Source organism: Malus sylvestris, chromosome 16 (assembly GCF_916048215.2).
Source record: "Malus sylvestris chromosome 16, drMalSylv7.2, whole genome shotgun sequence".
Taxonomy (NCBI): domain Eukaryota; kingdom Viridiplantae; phylum Streptophyta; class Magnoliopsida; order Rosales; family Rosaceae; genus Malus; species Malus sylvestris.
Window position 1 is genome coordinate 11,790,946 of NC_062275.1, and position 6,000 is coordinate 11,796,945.

Here is a 6,000-nt window from a genome sequence, read left to right on the forward strand (position 1 = left end):
GATTTTTCAAATCTCCAACCGAGAAGTTTTCCTCACTCGGCAAATTAAGGGAATACCACCTCAACCTACATGCTCCACTCATAAAGCTTCAACATACAAGCTTCAACAAAAGAAAAATTCAAAGAACCTAATGAAGAAGGCTTTGGTGTATTTAACACAATGCGTTGAAATGAAACAAAGCTTATTTATTGATCTCTCCGATAAGTTACAAATATGTACATATACATGAGTCAAAATAAACAAACAAGAGGGAGCCTTCACAAAGGTTGCTTAGGAGAAGTCTCAGCAGTCGGTAGAGCTCCAGAAAGAAAAGGCACCAGAGGGGGATCATTCGGAGTTTCAGTACTGGACAGAACCTTAGAAGGAGGAGGCATCGGAGGTTAATCATTTGGAGCTTCATTACGCGGTACAGCTCCAGAAGACGAAGGTAATAAATGCCTTTGGAACAAACCCACAAACCTCTGATGATCATATAAAATCTGACCATCAGATTCCTTCATCTGGTCAAGCTTCCTCTTCATGTTTGTAGCATAGTCATGTGCGAGCCGGTGCAACTGTTTATTCTCATGCTTGAGCCCTCTAATCTCCTGTTTGAGACTCATCACTTCAGCCGCCAATGATTCAACTTGGCGGGTTTGAGCAAATAGGCGTTGGGTCATATTAGACACAGAACCTGCACACTGAACACTGAGAACCAGAGAATCCTTAACAGCCAACTCATCAGACCATTTGGAAAGTAGACTGTTATCTTTGGGAGTGAGAAGGTTCCTAGCCACAACCGCAGCAGTCATATCATTCTTCATCACGGAATCCCCAACGGTAAAATGACTAGTAAGGGATAAGAAAGATGGGCGCTATATATTGTCTGGAGAAGGTGTGGCTGCCTCTTCAACAAGGTTCAAGTCAAAACGACGGTCGGATGGGCCATACATTTTCAAAGGTGTTGAAGAGAGAAGAGGTCGGACAAATCAAGATCTTAGAAATGCAAGAATGGAGCTTCTACTGGTGGAGATTCAAGTGTGCTTTGGAACTTAATGCCAGCCTCTATAAAAATCTGTACTCGACGGAGCTTCAGAAATCGAAGAGGCGCCTGCTCAGAAATCGAAAAAGCGTTTGCTTTCTCAAAAGCATGGCTGCTTAGAGACCACGAAGGCCGATCTCAGAAATCGAAGAGGTGTTTGCTTTCTCAAAAGCTAGGCTGCTCAAATACCACGAAGGCCGATCGCAGAAATCGAAGAGGCGCTTGCTTTCTCAAAAGCTGGGCTGCTTAGAGACCACGAGGGCTGATCTCAGAAATCGAAGAGGCACATGCTTTTTCAGCCTTGTCAGCACCTGTCACATGCACACTCAACTTTGCAGAAATTATGGGAATTCTGTCGAAGATTTTCTGGTGAAGTAGAAAGCACGTGAATGTTACTGTTCAATCATCCACTTTCCACACGCAACATCAGTTCACGGGTACCACATATAACTTTGCCAAAGATCTCTGACAAAGTTTAGACACGTGAAGCTTGTAACTCCCATTACATCGCTATGACCAAGAAGGGTAAAAGAATAGCAAAGAAACATCATTAACAAAGTTTAGACACATAAATTTTGAAGGTCTAGCTACCATATTATTACCTACAAGGGTAAAGGAACATGACCACTGTTGGATAATTGGAAAGTCCCTGTGTGTCAACCTATGTGCTCCGTGGCAAGGTAGACTAGTAAACAGGCTCAACCTTTACTTACATTCGAGAAAACACTTCTAACAAGATTGTTTGCTTCAAGATCGAAGAGGCACCGCCCTTCGAATCTCGAGAACCAGACTCCCAACATGATTACTTTCTCAAAACTCGAAGAGACACCGCTCTCCGAATCTCGAGAGCCAGACTCCTAGTAGGATTGCTTTCTCAAAAATCGAAGAGGCACCGTTCTCCGAATCTCGATAGAGATCCCCGACATGATTGCTTGTTTGAAAACCGAAGAGGAACCGCTTTCTCAACTTCGAGAAGCTTGTCTGTAATCTTCACACCGCTTTCTCAACTTCGAGAGCCAGATCTCATTGGATAAAGCTTGTCTGTAATCTTCACATGCAACAACAGCTTTCCAGATATCACAGACCACTTTTTTAAAATGCTCTGACAAAGTTAAAACACGTGAAGCTGGCAGCTCCCACTACCGTGCTATGACCAAGTAGGGTAAAGGAATAGTATTACTACTTGTTGTTAGGGAGACTCCTATATATGTCGACCTCCATCCTCAACGGACATGCAGACTTGTAAAAATGCTCAACACTTCCTCATATCTGAGAGGGCACTCCCAACGAAGCCTCTCGAAATACTCAGCTTTCTTTCCCCCCGAGAATACCTCTGCAAACAAGCTACACCAGAGCAAGAATATCTCATATCATCAGGGTTAAAAGCAAGAGTATCCCATATCATGCTTTTACCCTGTCTTTTCCTTTGGCCTTGTTATTACCTGCAAGACAAGGAGAAAGAGAGCAATCAATTAGCACTTAGAATCAAGCTTCCAGTCAGGAACTGACTGCCTAGAACCCCTTACCTGATTACTTACCTGGTATTGCTCTCGAGTACTCATCTTCAACATCTTATGCTTCTAGAGAAGATACCACATCTGCCTGAGGAACATATAGGGCAAGTGAGAAGGATACAAGGAAACATGTGGAGACAAGCGTAACAGAACACGTGCCGATACATCCACTACTTTGTCAACAGCAAAAGTATCCCATATCAGCAGGGTCGAACGTACTCTAGATTTGATGGACTTGTTTTGACCCTCAAATTCTTCAGTCGGCCTTATACTCTGAAGGAAACCAGAAAACCCTCTAGCCCAGTTCAAGAATAGGCCTGTGGAAAGTTACTTCTTTAAAAGCAAAAGTATCTCATATCACCTTTTCTCATTTTCTTCTCTTTATCCTTATGTTGCCTGCAAGATAGGGAGAATGAGAACAATCAGCCGGAACTCGAAATCAAACTTCTGATCTGGGACTGATTGCTTGGAGCTCTGATTGCTTACCTTATCTGTCACCTCTTTCAGCAGATCCCCTAGCTCGGCGACTTGGGGGACTCCTACTACATGGTTTGTATCGCGCTTGACCAAGCCTGAAACTACAAGTAAGCTTCAAGTGAAATTGATACATTACCTTGTGCATCTCCACTAGTTAAAGATACCACCCCTGGATGGAGGAAAATTACTACTAGAGAAAATGTCATATCTACCTATGAGACAGATAAGGCAAGTGAAGACGATACCACACTTTGGTACTTAGAAGTTTTGTGATTACGAGATCATTCTCCCACAATATTTCCCAATGTCATTTGTACTAAATCATTCACTTGTACTCACTAAAGGAGAGCTTGAACCTATGTACTGTGCAAACCCTTCACAATTAATGAGAACTCCTCTATTCCGTGGACGTAGCCAATCTGGGTGAACCACGTACATCTTGTGTTTGCTTTCCTGTTTCTATCCATTTACATTATTATCCGCACTAATGACAGGAGAAATCTAGTGATGATCACAAACTTAATACTTTCTGTTGTACCAAAGTCCTCACTGCTTTTGTGCATCAACAATCCGTAAGTCTTTACCTTTTTACGTTGGTAATGGATGAGTTAACAGGACATATTTAAGATGATATTCCTTGGTGCATGCTTTTCGCAAACGATATAGTGTTGATAGATGAAACTCAGGAATGGGTAAATGCGAAGCTTAACCTTTGGAGAGAAGTGTTGGAATCTAAAGGTCTTCGCCTAAGCCGATCAAAGACAGAATATATGGAGTGCAAGTTCAGTGCAAACGGCGGCCAAAATGAGTTAGGGGTGAGGATCGGAGATCAGGAAATACCAAAGAGCGACCGTTTTCGCTATTTAAGATCTATCTTGCAAAAGAACGGAGAATTTGATGGAGATCTCAATCATAAAATACAAACTGGATGGATGAAGTGGAAGAGTGCATCCGACGTGTTGTGTGACCGTCGTAGGCCACTGAAGCTCAAGGGAAAATTTTATAGGACGACAATAAGGCTGGCGATGCTGTATGACACAGAATGTTGGGCGGTGAAGCATCAACGCGTAGGTGTAACAGAGATGAGGATGCTTCGTTGGATGTGTGGGCACACGAGAAAGGATAAGATTAGGAATGAGGATATCCGAGGTAAAGTAGGAGTAGCCGAAATTGAAGGAAAGATGAGAGAAAATCGGTTACGATGGTTTGGACATGTGCAAAGAAGGCCTACTGACGTTCCGGTTCGAAGATGTAACTATGGGACAGAGGTTCAGGGCCGAAGGGGTAGAGGAAGACCTAGGAAAACTTTGGAAGAGACCCTAAGAAAAGACTTAGAGTACTTGGATCTAACGGAGGACATGACACAAAACCTAGCGCAATGGCGTTCTAGGATTCATATAGCCGACCCCACTTAGTGGGAAAAGGCTTTGTTGTTGTTGTTGTTAAAATCAAATAAAAAAAGTTAAACCAGCCAAGCGTTTATTATAGCATGTAATGATAATGAACAGTTTGAATGATTTTTCACTATAAATAAAGCATTTTCTGATTGGAGTAAAATGTTCTTCTCCCTCAAGAAGAATAATTTAATTGATTTAGGTAAGATATTAGAGTGAACTAAAAATATTTAATTAAGGAATAGGATATCATGAAATTTCAGACCTGAACAGTGATGAAAAACTGTTAGATTTCGAAACTGTTAGATTTTTTGTGGGTGTTGGAGGATGAGGGAGATTTCTTTATCTTCACTTTGGGGGCTTTGTGTATCTTGATCTCTGACGAATTCATGAGGTGCGGGTTCATGCTGGATGGCTGGTGCTCTGTTGTTTCGGGTTGTAACTTGCTAGTGATTGTGATGAAGTCTTTGTGCTACGCTAAGATTTTGGCAAAGGATAGAGTGTCACTTAGCCTTATAGTGATTGCGGGTTTGCCAACGAGATACACAACGTCCAACTCAAGGTTTCAGATATCACTTTTGGAATTGTAACCTGATAGAACCTCCGATTCAGTAGATATTTCAGTTCCATTTAGCAACGTTGTTTCCCATGTTGTGGAGTTATTTGAGGAGTAAGAGCCGGTGATGGATTAGACTTGGGATACTTTCTTGTATCACAAATAAGTTACACAACCTCATTTTGTGTATATCACCACATCATCAATAAAATTGAATTTTTAGTCGAACAAATATATGAATTTTTTTTTCTTCTGGAATAATAGTTGCTTTATTAAAAATACCATAGGATAGTACAAGCCAGAGCAAAAAAAATGACAATAAAAAATCAATGTGAATATCGGGAACAAAAATTTACATCTTACAAAAGTTACCTTGTCTGACAAATATCAATGGGAAAACAACAAAAAAGACAAACAAATCGGCCACTGTAAAAAAAAACCTTCACGAAGAAAACCAGACACACAAGACACTGACTAAAAAACATGAAATGTCAGCCCTTTTTCGGGAACAGGATTCTCTTTCCTCCTCTCAAACTCTCATTTGTCATTTTCTCTATATAAAATTTCAAAACAAGATGTTAATGTAGGTTAATTGTACCCATTGAAATAAGAGGAAATGAGAGTGGATAGCAATTAGGAGGGGAGAGAATCCTACTCCCCTTCATCAGGCGATGCACAACTCTACTTATCAGCAGCAGCAAAACATTGGTCCATTTTATTTGTGAACAACAACATCCTCTACAACAAGTGTTTACAATATCAATATATGTGATTTGTGATCAACAACATCCTCTACAACCAGTGTTTACAATATCGATATGTGACAACCCGTCCTTAATTTTACGATTTTATTTATTTTAAATGAGTGAATTGACGAAAATACCTCTTGAGGCGAAGGTGTTGACTTTTGTTGACCTACGTATTGGGAAACATATGAAACATTCTTTTAGCGTATCCTCGTGCTCGTCACCACGAACGCGAAGGCCCAAGCGAAATCAAGATTGGAATTGCGATGAAGATTTTACAGAACTATGAATT